We start from the raw sequence: 25,702 nt of genomic DNA on the forward strand, positions 1-25,702 counted from the left end.
CTGCCTTCCATAGGATTGAGCTATACAGATCATGAAGGATTCAGGTTCTATCCTTGGTCTTTGCCAAGTTAGGTCATTCCAGGTAGGACAGTAGCAGGAATGCTACAATTGGTCTTGATTGCTCCCGGAGAAAATACATCAGCCAAAGTTCCTGCTCCTGCTTGCTATCCAGTGATACTTGTTCGAAAATATCCATCTGTGAACATCAGTTGAGAGTAGGAAATTACTTTGGTATAACGCTTCCATTTTTAAAATAGGCTGCTAATACTCATTGTCTGAGCTCAAACCTGAAAAATATACAACTTTGTGAAATCACAGAATAGTCCAGCACTTGTGAAACCAGACCCCGATAAAGTGCATTCAGGGGCATAGGAAAAAAGGAACTGCTCAAAATACTGAGCAATGAAAACTTGAAAAATTCTTACTTGAGCTGCATTTGCAGCTTGTTGACAATCTCCACACAGTCTGAAGCATAGATGAAGGTGGCCCAAAGCAATAACCTTGTTCGAACATGCAAAACACAATGTTCTAAAGAATTCCACAGACTAATGCACTGAAACCCTTAAGATAGCACTTGGAATGTGTGCCAAATGATCTGTTCAAGATCTGGATTTTGAAAGTATTAGACTTGCCAGCTCCAAGTCTCTGTGCTTTACACTTTATAAAAAGACATGCACATTTGAAAAAGCAGGAAGAAGAAAAGGCCATTCAACCATTCATCTCACTCTGGTATTAAGATGCCTTGGTCTGAACCCAATCCACATACCTCTCGCTTGTCTTGGAGTCAAACACGATAAGAAATTCCTTATTACTTTTATGTTAAGTTAAATATAAAGGATTTTCAGTAAATGTTTTTTTTAATTGTGCTTTTTAAAATGTGATTAAAATTTGTCACTCCAATCACTATCAGATGGACATATCTGATGTAGCTCGTCCCTTTCTCTGGAATTATTAGTCACTGTTACAATCTTGGCAGGGAGAGGGGGTGAGGAATCATGCATTATTACTGTATTGTTGCTATATAAGACACTGATCAGATCCCATCCAGAATACCGAGTGAAGCTCTCGTGACTTAACCATCAAAGCCCTTTCAAATAGGGCAGAAGGTGAACAACCACAGTAAAATGATTCCTGGTACCAGGAATTTAGGTTGTGAGGAAAGGTTAAAGATAATTTAAGTTTCAAAATTAATGGAACAAACAAAATTGAACACCACAAATAGTTCATTATGGGCAAATAAAAAAGGTTCAATAAAAAGAAAACTGCAAACACTGCAAATCAGAAATAGAAAATATTGGGAATACACAGATGGTTAATCTGCATCTGTAAAGAGGGCAAATACCAGAGCACGTGTTTTAATTGCGAGCCTTACACTAGGCTGAATTCATTCTACATCCTCACTCAAGCACCCTGCAAACAGACTGGTGTGAGATGGCCTCCTGCAGGAGATTACAATCTTTGTGTCCATGTGTTTGGGAGGCAGATTGCAAGTTATAAAGAAAGAACGAACTTGCATGTCTTAATATGATCTCAGATATTCCCAAGTGCTTCAACGGTAATTAATTGTTTGCAAAGGATTTTGATAAAGTAAGGAGAAACAGTTTCCATCGGCAGGTAATTGGAGGACACAGATTAAGATCATTAGCAAAGGAGCATTATTTTTTTTTAAATGTAGCGAGTTTTCATGATCTCGAATGCACTGCCAGGATGGTGGAAGCAGATTCAATAGTAACTTTCAGAAGGGAATTGGATATATACATGAAAAGGAAAAATGTTCACAGCTATGGGGAAGGAGTGGGGAAACAGGACTAAGAATATAACATAAGAAATAGGAGCAGGAGTAGGCCATTTGGCCCCTTGAGCCTGCTCTGCCATTTAATAAGATCATGGCTGATCTGATCATGGACTCAGCTCCACTTCCCTGCCCGTTCACCATGACCCTTTATTCCCTGGTCGCTCAAAAATCTGTGAAAACAGTGCTGGGACCTCTGCACATGCGCGCTAGAGTGTGCGTGCATGCGCAGTAGCTCCTTGCCCCCAGAATCTGAGTGTGCTCTGAAGGCTGTGTGGGAGGGATCCGAAGCACGCCGCCCCTATCCCTGGCCGAATGGGCACCTTCATCGGCGGCCCGCTGACTTACCTTCACATAAAGGTAGAACTTCTATTTTTTATTTGTTATTGATTGATTGATTGCTTATTACTTTCGGCTTGGTGCTTTAGGTGCAGGGTTCCTTCTATTTTTTATTTGTTAATTAATTGCTTATTACTTTGTGCTTTGCAACTAGTAGCTGTCCAAACTAGCTTAAATGGCCAAAACAGGCGTAGCTGGCTGGTAACGCCCCCTTTTGAAAAAAAAACTTTAAAAAATCCTAACTAACTCACTTACACTGGCGCAAATTAAATGTGCAGAATTGCGATTTTTAAGATACTCAAAAAAAATGAAGTTGCTCCAAAAAAAAACGGAGCAACTCCTGGCCAAATTTACGCCCTATGCCCCTAGTTTTAGTTTCCCCTATGAGTGGAAATATCCTCTCTGCATCCACCTTGACGAGCCCCCTCATTATGTTATATGTTTCGATAAGAATACCTCTCAGTCTTCTGAACTGCAATGTGCATAGGCCCAATCTACCCAACCTATCTTCATAAGTCAATCCTCTCATCTCTGGGATCAACCTAGTAAATCTTCTTGAACAGCCTCCAATGCAAGTATATCCTTCCTTAAATACGGAGACCAAAACTGTACACAGTACTCTAGGGGTGGCCTCACCAATACCCTGTACAGTTGTATCAGGACTTCTCTACTTATATATTCTATCCCCCTTGCAATAAACATTCCATTTGCCTTCCTAATTATTTGCTGTACCTGCAAACTGTTTGTGTTTCATGCACAAGAACCCCCAGGTCCCTCTGTACTGCAGTACTTCGCATTTTTTCTCCATTTAAATTATAATTTGCTTTTCTATTTTTTCTGCCAAAATGGATAACCTCACATTTCCCCACATTATACTTCATCTGCCAAATGTTTGCCCACTCACTTAGCCTGTCATAGAAACATAGAAACATAAAAGAGGTGCAGGAGTAGGCCATTCGGCCCTTCGAGACTGCACTACCATTTGATAAGATCATGGCTGATCATTCCCTCAGTACCCCTTTCCTGCTTTCTCTCCATACCGCTTGATCCCTTTAGCCCTAAGGGCCATATCTAACTCCCTCTTGAATATATCAAATGAACTGGCATCAACAACTCTCTGCGGCAGGGAATTCCACAGGTTAACAACTCTGAGTGAAGAAGTTTCTCCTCATCTCAGTCCTAAATGGCCTACCCCTTATCCTAAAATTGTGTCCCCTGATTCTGGACTTCCCCAACATCGGGAACAATCTACCCGCATCTAACCTGTCCCGTCCCGTCAGAATCTTGTATGTTTCTATGAGATTCCCTCTCATCCTTCTAAACTCCAGTGAATACAGGCTCAGTTGATCCAGTCTCACCTCATATGTCAGTCTGGTGAACCTTCGCTGCACTCCCTCAATAGCAAGAACGTCCTTCCTCAGATTAGGAGACCAAAATTGAACACAATATTCCAGGTGAGGCCTCACCAAGATCCTGTGCAACTGCAGTAAGACCTCCCTGCTCCTATACTCAAATCCCCTAGCTATGAAGGCCAACATACCATTTGCCTTCTTTACCGTCTGCTGCAGCTGTATGCCAACTTTCAATCACTGATGAACCATGACATCCAGGTCTCGTTGCACCTCCGCTTTTCCTAATCTGCCACCATTCAGATAATATTCTGTCTTTGTGTTTTTGCCCCCAAAGTGGATAACCTCACATTTATCCACATTATACTGCATCTGCCATGCATTTGCCCACTCACCTAACCTGTCACCCTGCAGCCTCTTAGCGTCCCCATCACAGCTCACACTGCCACCCAGTTTAGTGTCATTTGCAAACTTGGAGATATTACACTCAATTCCTTCATCCAAATCATTAATGTATATTGTAAAGAGCTGGGGTCCCAGCACTGAGCCCTGCGGCACTCCACTAGTCACTGCCTGCCATTCTGAAAAGGACCCGTTTATCCCGACTCTCTGTTTCCTGTCTGCCAACCACGTCTCTATCCACGTCAGTATATTACCCCCAATACCATGTGCTTTGATTTTGCACACCAATCTCTTGTGTGGGACCTTGTCAAAAGCCTTTTGAAAGTCCAAATACACCACATCCACTGGGTCTCCCTTGTCCACTCTACTAGTTAGATCCTCAAAAAATTCCAGAAGATTTGTCAAGCATGATTTCCCCTTCATAAATCCATGCTGACTTGGACTGATCCTGTCACTGCTTTCCAAATGCGCTGCTATTTCATCCTTAATAATTGATTCCAACTTTTCCCCACCACTGATGTCAGGCTAACTGGTCTATAATTACCGGCTTTCTCTCTCCCTCCCTTTTTTAAAAGTGGTGTTACATTAACTGTCCTTCAGTCCATAGGAACTGATCCCGAGTCGATAGACTGTTGGAAAATGATCACCAATGCATCCACTATTTCTAGGGCCACTTCCTTAACTACTTTGGGATGCAGACTATCAGGCCCCGGGGATTTATCGGCCTTCAATCCCATCAATTTCCCGAACACAATTTCCCGCCTAATAAGGATATCCTTCAGTTCCTCCGTCTCACTAGACCCTCGGTCCCCGAGTACTTTCAGAAAGTTATTTGTGTCTTCCTTCGTGAAGACAGAACCAAAGTATTTGTTCAATTGGTCTGCCATTTCTTTGTTCCCCATTACCAATTCACCTGAATCCAACTGCAAGGGACCGACGTTTGTCTTCACTAATCTTTTTCTCTTCACATATCAATAGAAGCTTTTGCAGTCAGTTTTTATGTTCCCGGCAAGCTTCTTCTCGTATTCTATTTTCCCCCTCTTAATTAAACTCTTTGTCTTCCTCTGCTGATTCCTAAATTTCTCCCAGTCCTCAGGTTTGCTGCTTTTTCTAGCCAATTTATATGCCTCTTCCTTGTATTTAACACTCTCCTTAATTTCCCCTGTTAGCCATGGTTGAGCCACCTCCCCCGTTTTATTTTTACTCCAGACAGGGATGTATAATTGCTCATGTTCATCCATGTGATCTTTAAATGTTTGCCATTGTCTATCCACCGTCAACCCTTTAAGTATAATTTGCCAGTCTACTCTAGCCAATTCACGCCTCACCATCGAAGTTACCTTTCCTTAAGTTCAGGACCCTAGTTTCTGAATTAACTGTGTCACTCTCCATCCTAATAAAGAATTCTACCATGTTATGGCCACTCTTCCCCAAGGGGTCTCGCACAAGATTGCTAATTAGTCCCTTCTCATTACACATCACCCAGTCTAGGATGGCCAGCTCCCTGGTTAGTTCCTCGACATATTGGTCTAGAAAACCATCCCTAATACACTCCAGGAAATCCTCCTCCACCGCATTGCTACCAATTTGGTTAGCCCAATCAATATGTAGATTAAAGTCATGATAACTGCTGTACCTTTATTGCATGCATCCCTTATTTCTTGTTTGATGCTGTCCCCAACCTCACTACTACTGTTTGGTGGTCTGTCCACAACTCCCACTAGCGTTTTCTGCCCCTTGGTATTCTGTAGCTCCACCCATACCGATTCCACATCACCCAAGCTAATGTCCTTTCTTACTATTGCATTAAATTCCTCTTTAACCAGCAATGCCACCCCGCCTCCTTTTCCTTTCTGTCTATCCTTCCTAAATGTTGAATACCCATGGATGTTGAGTTCCCAGCCTTGGTCACCCTGGAGCCATGTCTCCGTGATTCCAATTACATCATACCCATTAACTGCTATCTGCGCAGTTAATTCGTCCACCTTATTCCGAATACTCCTCGCATTGAGGCACAGAGCCTTCAGGCTTGTCTTTCTAACATACTTTGCCCCTTTAGAGTTTTGCTGTAATGTAGCCCTTTTTGCTTTAGGTTTCTCTGCCCTCCACTTTTACTTTTCTTCTTTCTATCTTTTGCTTCTGCCCCCATTCTACTTTCCCGTCTCCCTGCATAGGTTCCCATCCCCCTGCCGTATTAGTTTAACTCCTCCCCAGCAGCACTAGCAAACACTCTCCCCGCCCCCGCCCCCCAGGACATTGGTTCCAGTCTTGCCCAGGTGCAGACCGTCCGGTTTGTACTGGTCCTGCCTCCCCCAGAACCGGTTCCAATGTCCCAGTAATTTGAATCCCTCCCTGCTGCACCACTCCTCAAGCCACGTATTCATCTGAGTTATCCTGCGATTCCTACTCCGACTAGAACATAGCACTGGTAGCAATCCTGAGATTACTACTTTTGAGGTCCTACTTTTTAAATTTAGCTCCCAGCTGCCTAAATTTGTCTTTTAGGACCTCATCCCTTTTTTTACCGATATCGTTGGTACCGATATGCACCTGGCTGTTCACCCTCCCTTTTCAGAATGCCCTGCACCCGCTCAGAGACATCCTTAACTCTTGCATTAGGGAGGCAACATACCATCCTGGAGTCTCGGTTGCAGATTTCTTGTTTCCTCCTCACAATTTGCTTTCTCATCCATCTATGTATCATCAGCAAACTTGGCTACATTACACTCGGTCCTTCATCCAAGTCATTAATATAGATTGTAAATAGTTGAAGCATAGCACCGATCTCTGTGGCACCCCATTAGTTACTGTTTGTCAACTGGAAAATGACTCATTTATTCCGACTCTCTGTTTTCTGTTAGTTAGCCAATCCTCAATCCATTAATATATTACTCCCAACCCAGTGAACTTTTATCTTGTGCATCTTTTATGTGGCATCTTATCAAATGCCTTCTGGAAAACCAAATACACCACATCCACTGGTTCCCCCTTATCCACCCTGCTTATTACATCCTCAAAGAACTCCAGCAAATTTGTCAAACATGATTTCCCTTTCATAAAACCATGCTGACTCTTGCTTGATTGAATTATGCTTTTCCAAATGTCCTGCTACTGCTTCCTTAATAATGATCTCCAGCATTTTCCCAACGACAGATATTAGGCTAATTGGTTTATAGTTGCTGCTTTCTGTCTGCCTCCTTTTTTAAATAGGGGCAGAACTCGGAACTCCTACACGGAAAGCGAGCCCCAGGTGGGCAGAGGAAACATTTCAAGGACACCCTCAAAGCCTCCTTGATTAATTGCAACATCCACACCGGCACCTGGGAATCCCTGGGCCAAGACCACCCTAAGTGGAGGAAGTGCATCTGGGAGGGCGCTGAGCACTTTGAGTCTTGTCACCGAGAGCATGCAGAAACCAAGTGCAGACAGCGGAAGGAGCGTGCGGCAAACCAGACGCCCCACCCAACCTTTTCTTCAACGACTGTCTGTCCCACCTGTGACAGAGACTAATTGCCGTATTGGACTGCACAGTCACCTGAGAACTCACTTTTAGAGTGGAAGCAAGTCTTCCTCGATTTCGAAGGACTGCCTATGATGATGATGATTGTATTAAGTTCCCCCCTCCCTATAGCCTCTTGATTATCCCCTATTGGGATGTTTTTAGTGTCTGCTACCATGAAGACCGATACAAAATATTTTTTCAATGGCTCCGCCAGTTCACTGTTCCCCATTATTAATTCCCCAGTCTCATCCTCTAGCGGACTAACATTTACTTTCGCCATTCTTTTCCTTTTTATGTACCTGTATAAACTCTTACTATCTGTTTTTATATTTCGTGTTAGCTTACTAATTGGATAGCTCTTTCAACGAGCCGGCACAGGCACGATGTGTCGAATGGCCTCTTGTGCTGTACGATTCTATGATTGTAAAGTGCAGTCACTGATGCATGCAGGCAAAAATGGCAGAAAATCAGTGCACAGCAAAGATCTACTGAAGAATGAATGAACAGATAATCTATTTTGGGTTGCTTGGTTGATGGAGGAATGTTGACCAGCACTCCTCATCCTGGCCCATAAGGATACCATTAAAATTGTAGAAAAACTTACTCTACCTCTTCTGGCCCTGGATCCACCGGCCACCAGCTTTCCCTGGCACGATTCGCATTGTATGCAATTCGTGCAGCCCAGAGTTAAAATCGTGTTGCGGTTTTAATTAAGTAATTGGACCCTGACTTTTGAATATTTAGGAGGCCCTTGCCTGCCTGTGACGAACGCCTTACACGCCTCCCGACACCCGGGAGTTAAAGTGGTGCCAGGTGGGACTGCTGCACGAACGGAGAGCTAAGTACTCTGACCCTATTTTAACCCCCCACCTCGCCCCATTTCTCATCGAGTGCAGCAGAGGTTAAAATTTTACCAAATTCAGCACAAAAATAAGTTAAATTATCTGTTGTTAACAAATATACTAAAATTAATTGGTTAGGTCATAAAAGCAATATATTTTTCTTAAACCTTATCATAAACTTCCAAGGCTTTAAAAAAAATCTTTAGTTGATTTACATGACTTTTCCATCAACTGGCGCCACTAAATATTTGACCTTGAGTTATGCCAAACTGATTATCAACATGAGAAAAAAAGTGTGGTCCTGCAGTCAATATGCATTTAAAGAGAAGGGCTCCCATTCTGTACTTGGTCAGAGTAGTGTAATTTTTGTGTTTATTCCTGGTGCATTTATTTTACTTACACAGTTTGTAATATAGCTGGTGCCCGAGCTCAGTGGCCAATTGTGTGAAAATCACTTAAGGCTCAAACTACAGGAATAATTCCAATTTGATGTCAACAACACAAACGTTTTTAATTGAAATGTCAATAATAGGCCAAGGCCATAGTGTAAGATACCAAGGTGCAAAAAAGAACAAGAGAGAAATTGTGGTAAATTAAGTAGTAGCTTAGATGATGCCACAATTCATTTTAAAAACCAGTAGGTTATAGAAAGGAATGGAAAACTGAGTGAGGCAAGGAGGCATAATTTTGACATTATGAAAAAAAATAAGTCCTACAAAGATGGTCCAACTCCTAGCCAGCCAGATGTTGAACACCATTAATTTAGCAAATACCCAAGCAGAAAATCTTCAAGTTATTTTCTGCGATGGTTTTAGGAGAAAATCAGGACTCCGTGCTGCAATGGGGATTTGGGACAGGAAGGTGGAAAGTGGGACTGTTCCTGTAAAAGCAGAACAAAGAGGGTGCAGAAGTGGTCCTGAGATTGTAAGGAAGTCTTATCTCTCTATCTGGTCCATCGTCTTTGCTGAAAAGGATTATGCAGATACGCGATGCAGCAAGATGGAAATAATCAGCTAACCTGACTAACACCAGGCAACACCGCTGTTGATAAAAACATAAACAAAGAATGGAATTAGAAAAGACTATCAAGCTCTCCCCAACCAGCAGACACTCTACAACTTGCACTATCATTGGACTCTTGATGACACACTATGGAGAAAATAATTTAAATTTTAGTCAAAGTAATAAATAATCTGCTAGCATCTACATTACCGATACCCTCAGAATTGTAAAGACTTGGATCATGTCCACCATAAATTTAAAAAAAACTAAAATAAATTTCCTGCTGTAGTTCTGAGCTTGAGGTCTTGTCCTCGTTGCTTTTCTTTGAATTCCCTCCAAAGCATTGATATCTTTTTCAAGATAGTGTACCCAGAATTGCACAATAAATTCTAAACATGAGCTCAGCAATGATCTATACATAGTTATACGGGAAACAAAAAAAGACATGCTACATCCAACTATTGCCATCAAATCCAAGGGGCCAAAACAAATATGTCAAGAAGCTGGAAAAAATATCAAATAATTCTTCTTGAAAGTGATACTTTTCTGGGAGCAGCAAAGAGCAGAAACTTTAGTCTAGAATCATAAGCCTCAAATGGCAGTTAACAGATATATGGAGTTGCCAACGATATTTTACAGGCATTGGCTAACGTCCATTAGAAGACCAAAGAGTGGAACAGAGATGGAGGAATAAATCTTCAAGCAAATTTCAGAAAGATGTAAAAACAAGAGTAGTGATCATTGTGGACTTCAATTATCCTAATAGTGGGCAAGAGTTTCCCTAACCTGTTTTTCCTGGCGCCCTCACCCGAGGTGCATCATTTTTGTCCGCCTCCAAGCGCGCTGAAAAAAGACGTCGGTATTCTGGCCGCTCCCCAGCCACTCTTCGGTCGTGGCACGGCGTGGCCCAATGGATTGGGAGCGGAGCCAGGTCCCGGCGCTGAAAACAGTGCCGGGACTTCTGTACATGCACGCTAGAGTCTGCCCGCATGTGCAGTAAGCTCCTGGCAGGTCGAATCTGTGAGTACGCGCTGCAGGCTGTGTGGGAGGGAGAGGACCGAAGCACGCCGTCCCTAGCCCTGGCTGAATGGGCTCCCTCATCGACGGCCCGCTGCGTTCCCCAAGGTAGGACTTCTATTTTTTATTTGTTATTTACTGATTGATTTTGGTGCTTTAGGTGCAGGGTTCCTTCTATTTTATTTGTTAATGAATTGCTTATTACTTTTTGTGCTTTGTTTGGTGCTTGGTGGTGCTTTAAATGTAGTTACTTGCACCAATTCCTTAACTCTAGGTGAGGTTTTTCTGTGCGGACAGAAGTGGCAACATTCGCTGGCCTAAGTTAGTTTGGAGCAACTATTTGCTGGCCAAACGCCTAAAACAGGGGTAAGTGGCTGGGAACGCCCCCTTTTGAAAAAAAAAACTGAACTAAAGAAAAACCTAACTAACTTACTTATACTGGTGCAAATTAAATGGCCAGAATTGCAACTAAAAAGATAGTCCAGAAAAATCAAGTTGCTCCACAAAAAAAGAGCAACTCCTGGGGAAACTTGGGCCCATAGAGATTGGGGGAAACATTGTAAAGGACAGGGGGGGAATTCCTGAAATGTGTACAGGACAACTTTCTTGGTCAGTATGCTTACAGCCCGAAAACGAAGGAAGCAGTTTTGGATCTAGTTCTGGAAAATGAAGTGGGGCAAGTAATGCATATTTCAGTGGGAGAACATTTGGGATACAGTAATTACAATATCATTTGGCTTTGACTATGAGATGGAGGCCATTCGGCCCATCATGCCTGTTGTCAGCTCTATTCAATTAGTCCCATCCTCTGTCCTTTCTCCGTAGCCATGCAAATTTTTCCCCATCAAGTATCTATTCAATTCCCTTTTGAAAGTTACTGCTGAATCTGCTTCCACAACCCTTTCAGGCAGTATATTCCAGATCATAACAACTCACTGTGAAAATAAAAATTCTCCTTATTTTGCCAATTACCCAGAGTTACTGAGGTCAATTTTATTGACCCCTCAGCTTAGATCCACTAACTCAGCGCAGACCTGAAATTGATCACTCGACCTTTTTGACTATGTGATAGAAATTCTTCTGGCCAGACTCAGCACTGCACAGACATCATTGTGCCCCCAGCCAGAGGTCAGTCCGAAATTCGACCTCAGGCCTCATTAACATTTTATCCATGAGTCGCACCTCCTCATGCAGCTTGCCCATTGAAGATGTCGAATGTCAGGCTGATTGCCTCACTGGCAGTGGCCCAAGACAAGTCCTCGGAGGGTGGCTAGGGAACAGAGTTTGTAGCAGGCCCGAAGGCAATTGCTTCAGACTTCCCAATATTTAACTGGAGGAATATCTGCTCATCCAGTAGCCTGACAACACAGAGGCAGTTGAGGGGTCGAGAGAGATGGTGGTGAGGTAGAACCTCTTGCAATGGCTTTTCTTCCCGCTCCCGTACGGTTACCTCTGAAATCCCTCAAGGATCTATCCTTGGCTCCTTCCTATTTCTCACCTACATGTCCTCGGGTCTCATGGACAAGATAAGCTCAGAGCGGGCATGAGGGAAGATAGGAGAGAAATTAGGGAAAGATGCAAGTTCAGAGAAAGGGCAGGGGGAACCTCGGGGAATTTTGGCTTGATGGCCTAGGAAAAGGGAGGGGTGGGCCAGAGGCAGCTGAATGGATGGTCTCAATTTTAATGACAAAGAAGTCTATAAGCTCCTTGTTGGAGGTGAGGATAGAGAGAGCAGAGGAGGGGTGGGTGGGGGGGGGGGGGGATTAAGGAGACAGTTGGTAGTAGAGAAGAGAAGTCAGAAGTTATCTTGGCATTCCAGGAGGATTCTGGAGTAGAGATCAGTTTTGGCAGAGGAGAGCAAGACCCAATCGTGCTTTATGTGGTCCAACCAGATGTGGCGATGATTGCCTAAACCATTTGCCTGCCTTAAATGTTCTACTCTGTGTCCACTGGACTTATGGAAGCAAGGAAAGGGGCTGTATCATGGAGAACGACCAGGGTGGGAGATATGAATGATGCCCTTGCCCCCAGTAAAACCAAAGGTGGAAGTGAGGGAGTGATTGAGCATCGTTGGTATCATGCTAGTAAACCTCTACTGCACTCTCTCCAAAGCCTTGACATCTTTCCTAAACTGTGGTGCTCAGAATTAGACACAATACTTTATCTGAGTCCTAGCCTGTGAATGATAAAGTTTTTGCATAACTTCCTTGCTTTCGTACTCTATGTCTCTATTTATAAAGCCAAGGACCCCGGATGCTTTTTTAAGCTTGATCATGTTATGCCACCTTCAAAGATTTATGTATATGAACCCTCTGTTCCTGTACCTCTTTTAAATTTGTACCATTGACTTTATATTGCCTCTCCTCATTCTATCTTCCAGAATGCATCACTCACATTTCTCCGACTTAAATTTCATCTGCCATGTGTCTGTCCATTTCACCAGTCTGTCTATGTCCTCCTTCAAGTCTGCTACTATTTGCCTCACAGTTAACTACATTTCAAAACTTTGGTGCCAAAATTGCCCCGCGCTGGGTTTGGGGGCGGTCAATTCGAATTATATGTTTTGTATACGCTGGCATGGGTGCGAAATTGGCCTTGGAGTGAAAAAAACGTTTGTTGCGCTACCCAAGTCCAGGTTATTTATAATATCAAAAAGAGCAGTGGTCCTAATACAGACATTTGTGGGACAGCACTGTATACTTCCCTCCAGTCTGAAAAACAAACATTGACCACGACTCTTCGCTATCTCTCTTAGTCAATTTTGGTAATAAATCTAGTTTGTGGCATTTTACATAAATGGCTTTTGAAAGTCCATATGCAGATCATCAACTGTACTACCATTATCAATGCTTTCTGTTATTTCATCAAAGATCAGCCATGATCTAAATGAATGGTGGAATAGGCAATGAGGGCTGAATAAGAACATACAAATGGAAGTAGGCCAATGTGGTAGCACACACGACACATACAATGGCATGCATAATATAAATAAATACAACATCCTTACTGCTATTGTTGGTAATTTAATTTGGATGATTTTTGTAGAATTTACCAATTAATTTGTCTACTTCATTAACACTAGCTCATCAACCATAGTGATTTGGGACAGATTGATCCCACCATTTAACTTGGTAAGATATGTAGACTCTAGTACGGATGTATGCAGAAACAAATCTGTTCTTTATTTCTCCCTAACCTTCGCATCCTCAATCGGTAACCTTTAAGCACTACAGCATGTTTGTAGTTCATTAAATCTTTCTTCCCATCAGAAGACTGTCAAACTTTATTACTACTGCCTTTATTCAAGGACTTTTGATCATTTGCCGCAATAGCCCCAAACCTCAGCTCAGGGCCAAATTATATTGGAGCTGGTTTGTGCAGCTGGAGAAAACAGGGCCTCATTTAGCACAAAGGCAGGATTTGATCCTTTAAGGTTTACATTTTTTAATAACTTTTTGTCCAACTTGTCAACTCACAAGTAGCTTGATAATATAAATGATTATGTATGATTGAAATGATGCTGAACATTTGGAGTAGGCAGGCCTTTTAAGAGCCAGATCCTTTAATCTGCCTTTGTTTGAATTACCATTCATTATAATTTTTATGATTAAGAAACCTAAGTGAAGGGCCAAGGCCCTCAATACACCACCGTGGCTGAAAATGAGATAAATGAAGTAGTAATTAAATATCGTCAAATTTAACTTAAAAGCCTGTAGATTGGAGGAGGAGGTGAAGACTGAGGAGTTTTGAGTTCCTAAAAAAAAGAATGAGTGAGAATAGGAAGTGCAATGATTGCTAATTTCAACCCAGTGAGCACAAGGGAAGTTGGGTTATTTTCATTGAAAACTGTACAATCACATGGTAACGCTATTAGATTGCATTGGGAAGTGACCAAGTGCTGGATGATTACATTTGTTTTGGATCAGGTTTATTGTATTTTTAGATCAGAAAGCTAGTGTGAATATGACTGTTGGCAATTTTGGTGAATGAACCTCATTCTTTGACAGCCCCCTATACACTATATCTTAATGCAGACGATTATTTATTTATTTCAAATGGGTTTATACTTCCACTAAATTAGCAGGCAAAGGAATGTCTAATGAACCTGTTAAGTATTCATCCGCTTATCTCACCAATAATAATTTCTAGGCTAATTCTTTCTCCTTTTACTTCTGTTAAACACAAGTGTTCTCGAACATCTTCCAGTTTTGATGAAATGTCATCGACCTCAAACATTAACTCTGCTTCTCTCACCACAGATGGAGTTTGTGTTTTTACTTCAGATTTCCAGCATTTGTATTGGGATAGAGTTGTAAGCTACAAGCAAGCAGAAGCATAAAGAAACAAACAAATTAACATCCTGGGGGTCACCATTGACCAGAAATATAGCTCAAAAAGAGCAATGGTCCTAATAGAGACATTTGTGGGACACCACTGTATACTTCCCTCCAGTCTCCAGTGACTGGACGAGTCACATAAATACTGTGGCAACAAGAGCGGGTATTCTGCGGCGAGTGTCTCACCTCCCGACTCCCCAAAGCCTTTCCACCATCTACAAGGCACAAGTTAGGACTTGCTACTTGCCTGGATGAGTGCAGCTCCAATAGCACTTAAGAAGCTCGACACCAACCTGGGCAAAGCAGCCCGCTTGATTGGCACCTCATTCACCACCTTAAATATTCACTCCCTCCACCACCGGCGCACCATGGCTGCAGTGTGTACCATCTACAAAATGCACTGCAGCAACTAGCCACGGCTTCTTCGGCAGCACCTCCCAAATCTGCGACCTCTACCACCTAGAAGGATAAGGGCAGCAGGAGCATGGGAGCACCATCACCTGCAAGTTCCCCTCCAAGTTACACACCATCCTGACTTGGAAATATATTGGCTGTTCCTTCATCATCGCTGGATCAAAATCCTGGAACTCCCTCCCTAACAGCACTGTGGGAGCACCTTCACCACACAGACTGCAGTGGTTCAACCGGCTCCTTCTCAAGAGCAATAAATGTCAGCAAAGCCCACATCCCAGGAATGAATGAAAAAAAACAGGAGATGGTGGGAGTACATTGGTACTGCTTCTAAGCTTGATAATTCTTTCCCTCATGTATATATAAAGCTATTAGAGCCGGAAATTAAATTGGTGTCTGGTTAGTTGGCAAGTAGGATTTTCTAGTTCTGAAGTAATCTTAATGTGTTACAAAGAATAGTTGGCTGGAAACGGAGAAACTAAAACCACAGAGTAACGGAACTTGTGATATCAGTCCAAAAACATCACTAAGCACCAATCTTATGCTATTTCTAGAACATTCTTCAATGGTTCAAATTCTGCAATCAGCGGCAAACAAACGGCACTCGCTGTTAATTACGCTTAAAGCTGTCCACAGACTTTTCGTGGGCTTTTGCACAACATGTTAGTCATTGGGAGTGTGATACAGCGGAGCGCGCTCTAAAGGGTATCTGGGACCTGTGTGAACAGGTCAAGCAACAGCGTTTCTCCTCAACCAATCAGATTGAAGGATCCTAACTGAGTCACATGGAGTCTAAACTAGGAAGGGTAAGTTAGAATAATTAATTCAATGTAAAATCATGTACAGAAAGCGAAATAAAGAGAGGGAAAGAAAGAAGTGATTAAGAGATATTTTACTATTTAATTTAATTAAAAAAATAATCTCCAACAATTAAAATCAGAAGGAATGAGACTTCACATCTGTAAAAGTTAATTTTCAGTGTTGGAGAGATTGTTTGGCAATAATTAAGACATATCACACTTCACTTGAATGGACAAGCCCAAACTTTTTCTGGTGTGTTTAGTGGGTAAGTACAGCAACTTCACGCCCTTCATGTGTTTGAATGCCAAATCTTTCGGTGCGATACTGTTAAGAGCGAAGCTTGTGGAGGAGCAGAGCAAATTGGACAGCAACTTCCTGATTTCCACGTTTAACTGTGCATGTGCAGAGGCCGGAAGTTGCTGTCCAATTTGGTCCCTATAAGTCCCAAGCTGATAGCCTCACCATTATTCCTACTGCAAAATCTGGGCCAATATGTTTATGATTTTGTTACAAATAGGTCGTAGAGGCAATATTTTGCCAGGGATACCATTTGCCTGTTTATTTTTATATTTCTTACAAGAATCTAATTATTTTCTTGTTAATAAATTAAAAACTGAAGAAAAGTTTTAAGTGGTTTATATGAAATTGAAAACCTAAACAGCGCAGTTCACCAGTCCCAGCTGGCAGTCCTCTTTTAATAAAAAAAATGCTTATGGTTAAAATAAAAACACCAGATGACATGATCAAAGAGGCAAATCAACCTGAAAGGTTCATTATAAAAATGAGTGAACCAAACATGTAAACAAGCAACATTCCTCCATGCTTCCACCCTAAGTGGCAGTTGATGAGGTTATCTGGTGACAATCTTGCAACAAATTAAAAAAAAAAAATGTATTCATAGCCAATCTTTCCAATTCTTTGTCAGATCACAAACGCCAGGGGTCACCTTGCACACATCAAGGATCACCCTGCGCTAATGCTCTTAGCCAAAAGGCCTAGAGCCCAAGCACCGTTCCTGGAAGTACTGCAATACCAGGTTCGTGCCATGGAGGTGGATGGGTCAGCAACCCCACACACCTCCGTGGAGGTGGATGGGTCAAGCCACCCCACCCACCTCCTATTTCCAAAAAGCATAGGAGAATCACCTTCCTGATCCAGGGAGAACCACGTTAGGGTCATGGTTACTCCCCTGTCAGGTCAGTTACGCATGATCTTAGCCAAAAGGCCGAGAAGAACAGATACTACACTTGATCTTAGCCAAAAGGCAACAAATTTTTTTTATTTTTTTTTTTAAATCGTAGCCAATCTTTCCAATTCTTTGTCAGATCACAAACGCCAGAGGTCACCTTGCACACATCAAGGATCACTCTGCGCCAATGCTCTTAGCCAAAAGGCCTAGAGCCACTGCACCGTTCCTGGAAGTACTGCAATACCAGGTTCGTGCCATGGAGGTGAATGGGTCAGCACCCCCACACACCTCCGTGGAGGTGGATGGGTCAAACCACCCCACCCAAAAGCAACTATTTTTTTTTATTATTTTTTTTTTTATTCGTAGCCAATCTTTCCAATTCTTTGTCAAATCACAAACGCCAGAGGTCACCTTGCACACATCAAGGATCACTCTGCGCCAATGCTCTTAGCCAAAAGGCCTAGAGCCACTGCACCGTTCCTGGAAGTACTGCAATACCAGGTTCGTGCCATGGAGGTGGATGGGTCAGGCCCCCCCACACACCTCCGTGGAGGTGGATGGGTCAAGCCACCCCACCCACCTCCTATTTCCAAAAAGCATAGGAGAACCATCTTCCTGATCCAGGGAGAACCACTTTGGGGTCATGGTTACTCCCCTGTCAGGTCAGTTACGCATGATCTTAGCCAAAAGGCCGATACTCAACCCCAGGCTGCCTTGTGTGAGATGCCTGTTTCTGGCATCTCTCCCTTGATCGATAAAGGTATCCATTTGAACCCTTGCTTCAGGATATTGATGGCTTGCTTCGCCAAGACCCCGAGAGCAGTTTGTGCCTCATTATATCACTCTTCCAACCTTATTTTTGGGTGCCTCAATGGGGCAAGCAGCCACAGTGAATAGTCTTTGTCCTCCAAGCTATTTTGCCTTGGAACAATGATGGCACTATGGATTGACACAAAATTAATGAATCATGCCAATTGCCGGGGTATCAGAGATTCACAAACTAGCAATGTCACAAAGTGGTACATTTTGGTAAAAATCAATAATTATACTATGAATGGGGAGGGGGGGGGGGGGGGGGGAGAAAGTTGAATAATGCAGAAGAGCAGAGGGAAGTGAGGCAAGTGGAATACTGCATTTTATGGCGCGAAATATAGGGGCCGAAAATGCCCTCTGCCCCAAACATGGCGGATAGTTCGAATTAAGTGATGATTCTCCGCCTGAAATCGATGGGGCGGAGAATCGATTGAAATTGCCCTCTTAAAAATGTTTTTAAATCGTTGGGACGGTGTTTGGGGCGGCTGAGTGGCGTAAATGCGTCGGGAGAGGGGCGGAAGGGTGCGTCATCAGCGAAGCGCTTTGAGGCGGTAATGGACCTTAGAAGGGGGCAATTTCGGTCCCATAGAATATAAAAGTAATGGTGAATCTATATGAAACTTTAGTACAGCCACAGTTGTAATACTGTGCACAGTTTTGAGACAATAAAGACAGAAATTGTGAAAACCTTTTTTTTTTTTAAAAACAGAGGGTTGAGAGAGTATGGAATTAACTACTGGGGAAATACAGAGTTAGCAAATAAGAAGCTGACTACAAGTTGGTTAGTGGAAAAACAGCAAAGAAGCTGAAGAAGAAAGATTTACAAAAATACAGAGTAGGTACTCATAACAAGTCCAAATGAATTAGGCCGCTTTAAAAGGAAACTTCAGAACTGATGCTACTTATGCCATCCCCCGGTCAGTTCTAATCATATTTCACCCCTGTTCACACAAGCTTGAGGAATAGCACCTCATCTTTCATTTAGGCACTTTACAGCCTTCTGGACTCAACAGAGTTCAACAATTTCAGACCATAACTGTTGCCCATATTTTGCTCCCTATCCTCCTTTTTTTTTAAAACCCCACCTCCCCCGCTCTTATGTATTTTTTTCTCTCTGTTTCCCAAGGCAGCTGGTAATTATTCCACCATTCACACCCAATCTAAACTCATCTTTTTCTAACTTCTGCCATTAGCATCTCCAGTTGGTCCATCATCCCTTTTGTCTCTCAACTCTCTCTTGTCTTTCACCAGATCACAGAATTTCCCTTTTGACCTTTCCTCTCCTCCCCTCCCCCCTTCAGTGCTCCTTAAAAGTCTGTCAATTTCGAACTTTTGCCAGTTCTGACGAAGGGTCATCGACCTGAAACGTTAACTCTGTTTCTCTCCACAGATGCTGCCTGACCCGCTGAGATATCCAGCATTTTCTGTTCTGTTATCTGTATATTGACTCCAGAATCTATCAAGTGCAGGTATGCAGATTAGTAGAATCACACAAAGAATGGCTATTTGGGTGAAGCCTTAAGAGTATTTCAGACTTTGGCTGTAGTTCAACAGGAGAGAAAAGGATTGTAATTTTTCAAATTTTAAGCAGCTCAATTTATAGATAGTATTTGTTGAGACCAATCTTAGACCCGAGATTATTTGTTGCTATCTCACTCACAGTGGGTGATTTTGGTTCCATATGTATGCTGATGACACCCAGCTCTACTTTACCACCACTTATCTCGACCCCTCCACTGTCTCTAAATTGTCAGACTGCTCGTCCAACATCCAGTACTGGATGAGCAGGAATTTTCTTCAATTAAATATTGGGAAGACCGAAGCCATTGTCTTTGATCCTCGCCACAAACTTCGTTCCCTAGCCACCGACTCCATCCCTTTTCCTAGCATCTGTCGGAGGCTGAACTAGACTGCTTGCGACCCTGAAATGAGCTTCCGACTACATATCTGTGGCATAGCTAAGACTGCTTATTTCCACCTCCGTAACATCGCCCGTCTCTGCCCCTGCCTCAGCTCATTTGCTGCTGAAATCTTCATCCATGCCTTTGTTACCTCTAGACTTGACTCATCATCATCATAGGCAGTCCCTCAGAATCGAGGAAGACTTGCTTCCACTTTAAAAATAAGTCCTTAGGTGGCTGAACAGTCCAATACGAGAACCACAGTCCCTGTCACAGGTGGGACAGATAGTCGTTGAGGGAAGGGGTGGGTGGGACAGGTTTGCAGTACGCTCTTTCCGCTGCCTGCGCTTGATTTCTGCATGCTCTCGGCAATGAGACTCGAGGTGCTCAGTGCCCTCCACTTAGGGCGGTTTTTGGCCAGGGACTCCCAGGTGTCAGTGGGGATTGTTGCACTTCATCAGGGAGGCTTTGAGGGTGTCCTTGTAACGTTTCCTCTGCCCGCTTTTGGACCGTCTTGACTATTCTAACGCACTTCTGACTGGCCTCCCATATTCTACCCGACGTAAACTTGAGGTCATCCAAAACTCGGCAGCCCGTGTCCTAACTCACACCAAATCCTTCACCCCTATGCTCGCGGACCTCCATTAGCTCCCGGTTAAGCAACGCCTCGATTTCAAAATTCTCATCCTGGTTTTCAAATCCCTCCATGGCTTTGTCCCTCCCCATCTCTAATCTCCTTCAGCCTCACAACCCACCCCCCTGCTCAGAGATTTCTGTACTCCACAAATTCTGCCCTCTTGAGCATCCCTGATGATAATCACTCAACCGTCGGTGGCCGTGCCTTCAGCTGCCTAGACCCGAAGCTCTAGAACTCCCTCCCTAAACCTCTCCGCTTCTCCTTCCTCCTTTTAGACGCTCCTTAAGCTTTTGGTCATCTGCCATAATTTCTTCTTATGTGGTTTGGTGTCAAATTTTTGTCTTATAACACTCCTGTGAAGTGCCTTGGGACATTTTACTATGTTAAAGGCGCTATATAAATACAAGTAGTTGTTCTGTTGTTGTGCAGGCACGAGGGAGGAAAAATGTCTTTGTTTGCTAAGTGTAGCAACATTGTAAGCATGTTTAGAAAGAGTTAATTTACAATTTTTCCAAGCATAGTCAGAAGAAACCTCCCCGTTAAGTACATGTATCCATCACGCTGCGAACCACCGCATAATTTTGGTGACTTACCCAGGTTGAGGGTGGGTGGGTTGTGGGGCGCAGAGCGGGGCGGTCTGATGGTGAAGTAATAGTTAATACAGTACTTTTAAATAGACCTCTTTGCTGGGTAGAGAGCGGAAAAAAACACAACTAGGGAGTCTCCATGCCTAATTGCTGTGCAGTGATCTGTGCTGAAAAGGTGTCTGTGAACATCAGACATGAACAGGATTGGTCTTGCCTGTGATGCTTTCCACTGTTGAATAATCTAACAACTTTCATGGTCTAGGCTAGCACACTAAGAATGGCAAGCTGGGATAAGTAACAGAAATTGTTAGCACCTTTACTTCATCAATAAGCAAACATATTCAAGAGAAGGTAAAATGGCATGAAAAACATTTAAAGAAAAATATGTTACTTTTATGCACACGATTTCGATCTCTGAAATGTGGAAGTATTACCACTGACTGAATGAAGGCAGGTGCAGTAGTGAATATCTTACTCAGGATCGGTAAAATACTAACATGCACAAAGTGGGAAACAGCACTACAGTACCATGCTTGACTGAACTCAGCAAAATATGTTTGAAAAGTCCTGAAGAATGGCAGTGATAGGATGCATCAGCACAAACATGAAACATAGAAACATAGAAAATAGGTGCAGGAGTAGGCCATTCGGCCCTTCTAGCCTGCACCGCCATTCAATGAGTTCATGGCTGAACATTCAACTTCAGTACCCCATTCCTGCTTTCTCGCCATACCCCTTGATCCCCCTAGCAGTAAGGACCTCATCTAACTCCTTTTTGAATATATTTAGTGAATTGGCCTCAACAACTTTCTGTGGTAGAGAATTCCACAGGTTCACCACTCTCTGGGTGAAGAAGTTCCTCCGCATCTCGGTCCTAAATGGCTTACCCCTTATCCTTAGACTGTGACCCCTGGTTCTGGACTTCCCCAACATTGGGAACATTCTTCCTGCATCTAACCTGTCTAACCCCGTCAGAATTTTATATGTTTCTATGAGGTCCCCTCTCATTCTTCTGAACTCCAGTGAATACAAGCCCAGTTGATCCAGTCTTTCTTGATAGGTCAGTCCCGCCATCCCGGGAATCAGTCTGGTGAACCTTCGCTGCACTCCCTCAATAGCAAGAATGTCCTTCCTCAGGTTAGGAGACCAAAACTGTACACAATACTCCAGGTGTGGCCTCACCAATGCCCTGTACAACTGTAGCAACACCTCCCTGCCCCTGTACTCAAATCCCCTTGCTATGAAGGCCAACATGCCATTTGCTTTCTTAACCGCCTGCTGCACCTGCATGCCAACCTTCAATGACTGATGTACCATGACACCCAGGTCTCTTTGCACCTCCCCTTTTCCTAATCTGTCACCATTCAGATAATAGTCTGTCTCTCTGTTTTTACCACCAAAGTGGATAACCTCACATTTATCCACATTATACTTCATCTGCCATGCATTTGCCCACTCACCTAACCTATCCAAGTCGCTCTGCAGCCTCACAGCATCCTCCTCGCAGCTCACACTGCCACCCAACTTAGTGTCATCCGCAAATTTGGAGATACGACATTTAATCCCCTCATCTAAATCATTAATGTACAGTGTAAACAGCTGGGGCCCCAGCACAGAACCTTGCGGTACCCCACTAGTCACTGCCTGCCATTCTGAAAAGTACCCATTTACTCCTACTCTTTGCTTCCTGTCTGACAACCAGTTCTCAATCCATGTCAGTACACTACCCCCAATCCCATGTGCTCTAACTTTGCACATCAATCTCTTGTGTGGGACCTTGTCGAACGCCTTCTGAAAGTCCAAATATACCACATCAACTGGTTCTCCCTTATCCACTCTACTGGAAACATCCTCAAAAAATTCCAGAAGATTTGTCAAGCATGATTTCCCTTTCACAAATCCATGCTGACTTGGACCTATCATGTCACCTCTTTCCAAATGCACTGCTATGACATCCTTAATAATTGATTCCATCATTTTACCCACTACCGATGTCAGGCTGACCGGTCTATAATTCCCTGTTTTCTCTCTCCCTCCTTTTTTAAAAAGTGGGGTTACATTGGCTACCCTCCACTCCATAGGAACTGATCCAGAGTCAATGGAATGTTGGAAAATGACTGTCAACGCATCCACTATTTCCAAGGCCACCTCCTTAAGTACTCTGGGATGCAGTCCATCAGGCCCTGGGGATTTATCGGCCTTCAATCCCATCAATTTCCCCAACACAATTTCCCGGCTAATAAGGATTTCCCTCAGTTCCTCCTCCTTACTAGACCCCCCGACCCCTTTTATAACCGGAAGGTTGTTCGTGTCCTCCTTCGTGAATACCGAACCAAAGTACTTGTTCAATTGGTCCGCCATTTCTTTGTTCCCCGTTATGACTTCCCCTGATTCTGACTGCAGGGGACCTACATTTGTCTTTACTAACCTTTTTCTCTTTACATATCTATAGAAACTTTTGCAATCCGTCTTAATGTTCCCTGCAAGCTTCTTCTCATACTCCATTTTCCCTGCCCTAATCAAACCCTTTGTCCTCCTCTGCTGAGTTCTAAATTTCTCCCAGTCCCCAGGTTCGCTGCTATTTCTGGCCAATTTGTATGCCACTTCCTTGGCTTTAATACTATCCCTGATTTCCCTTGATAGCCACGGTTGAGCCACCTTCCCTTTTTTATTTCTATGCCAGACAGGAATGTACAATTGTTGTAGTTCATCCATGCGGTCTCTAAATGTCTGCCATTGCCCATCCACAGTCAACCCCTCAAGTATCATTCGCCAATCCATCTCAGCCAATTCACGCCTCATACCTTCAAAGTTAGCCTTCTTTAAGTTCTGGACCATGGTCTCTGAATTAACTGTTTCATTCTCCATCCTAATGCAGAATTCCACCATATTATGGTCACTCTTCCCCAAGGGGCCTCGCACAACGAGATTGCTAATTAATCCTTTCTCATTACATAACACCCAGTCTAAGATGGCCTCCCCCCTAGTTGGTTCCTCGACATATTGGTCTAAAAAACCATCCCTTATGCACTCCAGAAAATCCTCCTCCACCGTATTGCTTCCAGTTTGGTTAGCCCAATCTATGTGCATATTAAAGTCACCCATTATAACTGCTGCACCTTTATTGCACGCACCCCTAATTTCCTGTTTGATGCCCTCCCCAACATCACTACTACTGTTTGGAGGTCTGTACACAACTCCCACTAACGTTTTTTGCCCTTTGGTGTTCTGCAGCTCTACCCATATAGATTCCACATCATCCAAGCTAATGTCCTTCCTAACTATTGCCTTAATCTCCTCCTTAACCAGCAATGCTACCCCACCTCCTTTTCCTTTTATTCTATCCTTCCTGAATGTTGAATACCCCTGGATGTTGAGTTCCCAGCCCTGCTCATCCTGGAGCCACGTCTCCGTAATCCCAATCACATCATATTTGTTAACATCTATTTGCACAGTTAATTCATCCACCTTATTGCGGATACTCCTTGCATTAAGACACAAAGCCTTTAGGCTTGTTTTTTTAACACCCTCTGTCCTTTTAGAATTTTGCTGTACAATGGCCCTTTTTGTTCTTTGCCTTGGGTTTCTCTGCCCTCCACTTTTCCTCATCTGCTTTCTGTCTTTTGTTTTTGCCTCCTTTTTGTTTCCCTCTATCTCCCTGCATTGGTTCCCATCCCCCTGCCATATTAGTTTAACTCCTCCCCAACAGCACTAGCAAACACTCCCCCGAGGACATTGGTTCCGATTCTGCCCAGGTGCAGACCGTCCGGATCGTACTGGTCCCACCTCCCCCAGAACCGGTTCCAATGCCCCAGGAATTTGAATCCCTCCCTGCTGCACCATTGCTCAAGCCACGTATTCATCTGAGCTATCCTGCGATTCCTACTCTGACTAGCACGTGGCACTGGTAGCAATCCCGAGATTACTACTTTTGAGGTCCTACTTTTTAATTTAGCTCCTAGCTCCTTAAATTCATTTCGTAGGAACTCATCCCTTTTTTTACCTATGTCATTGGTACCAACGTGCACCACGACAACTGGCTGTTCTCCCTCCCTTTTTAGAATGTCCTCCACCCGCTCCGAGACATCCTTGACCCTTGCGCCAGGGAGGCAACATACCATCCTGGAGTCTCGGTTGCGGCCGCAGAAACGCCTATCTATTCCCCTTACAATTGAATCCCCTATCACTATCGCTCTTCCACTCTTTTTCCTGCCCTCCTGTGCAACAGAGCCAGCCACGGTGCCATGAACTTGGCTGCTGCTGCCCTCCCCTGATGAGTCATCCCCCTCAACAGTACTCAAAGCGGTGTATCTGTTTTGCAGGGGGATGACCACAGGGGACCCCTGCACTACCTTCCTTGCACTACTCTTCCTGCTGGTCTTCCATTCCCTCGCTGGCTGTGGACCCTTCTCCTGCAGTAAGACCAACTCGCTACACGTGATACTCACGTCATTCTCAGCATCGTGGATGCTCCAGAGTGAATCCACCTTCAGCTCCAACTCCGCAACGCGGACCGTCAGTAGCCGGAGGTGGACACACTTCCCGCACATGTAGTCGTCAGGGACACTGGTGTTGTCCCCGTGTTCCCACATGGTACAGGAGGAGCATATCACGTGACCGAGCTGTCCTGCCATGACTTAACCCTTAGATACACTTAAATTGCCGACAACAATGTTAAAAGTTACTGACTAATAAAGAAAAAGAAAAACTACTCACCAATCAGCAGCCAATCACTTACCACGTTGGCTGTGACGTCACCTTTTGATTTCCTTCTACTTTTT

General features: G+C 43.6%; 1 protein-coding gene and 1 pseudogene across 6 annotated transcripts in view; both read right to left on the bottom strand.

Moving 5' to 3' along the window:
• gjc2 (gap junction protein gamma 2) overlaps positions 1–25,702 on the bottom strand; it is a 294,735-nt gene that overhangs the window by 77,763 nt on the left and 191,270 nt on the right. Inside the window, exon 1 of one of the 6 annotated variants that reach the window (XM_070881723.1) lies at positions 14,379–14,436. The exons of the other annotated variants lie outside the window; for them this stretch is intronic. The gene's annotated coding sequence lies outside the window, so the exon portion shown is untranslated. Of the gene's footprint in view, positions 1–14,378; positions 14,437–25,702 lie in introns of those variants that run through there. 6 annotated transcript variants of the gene reach the window in all.
• LOC139264823 (U2 spliceosomal RNA) lies at positions 16,835–17,071 on the bottom strand (annotated as a pseudogene).

The sequence above is a fragment of the Pristiophorus japonicus genome, chromosome 5 (genome assembly GCF_044704955.1).
Source record: "Pristiophorus japonicus isolate sPriJap1 chromosome 5, sPriJap1.hap1, whole genome shotgun sequence".
Lineage (NCBI taxonomy): Eukaryota > Metazoa > Chordata > Chondrichthyes > Pristiophoridae > Pristiophorus > Pristiophorus japonicus.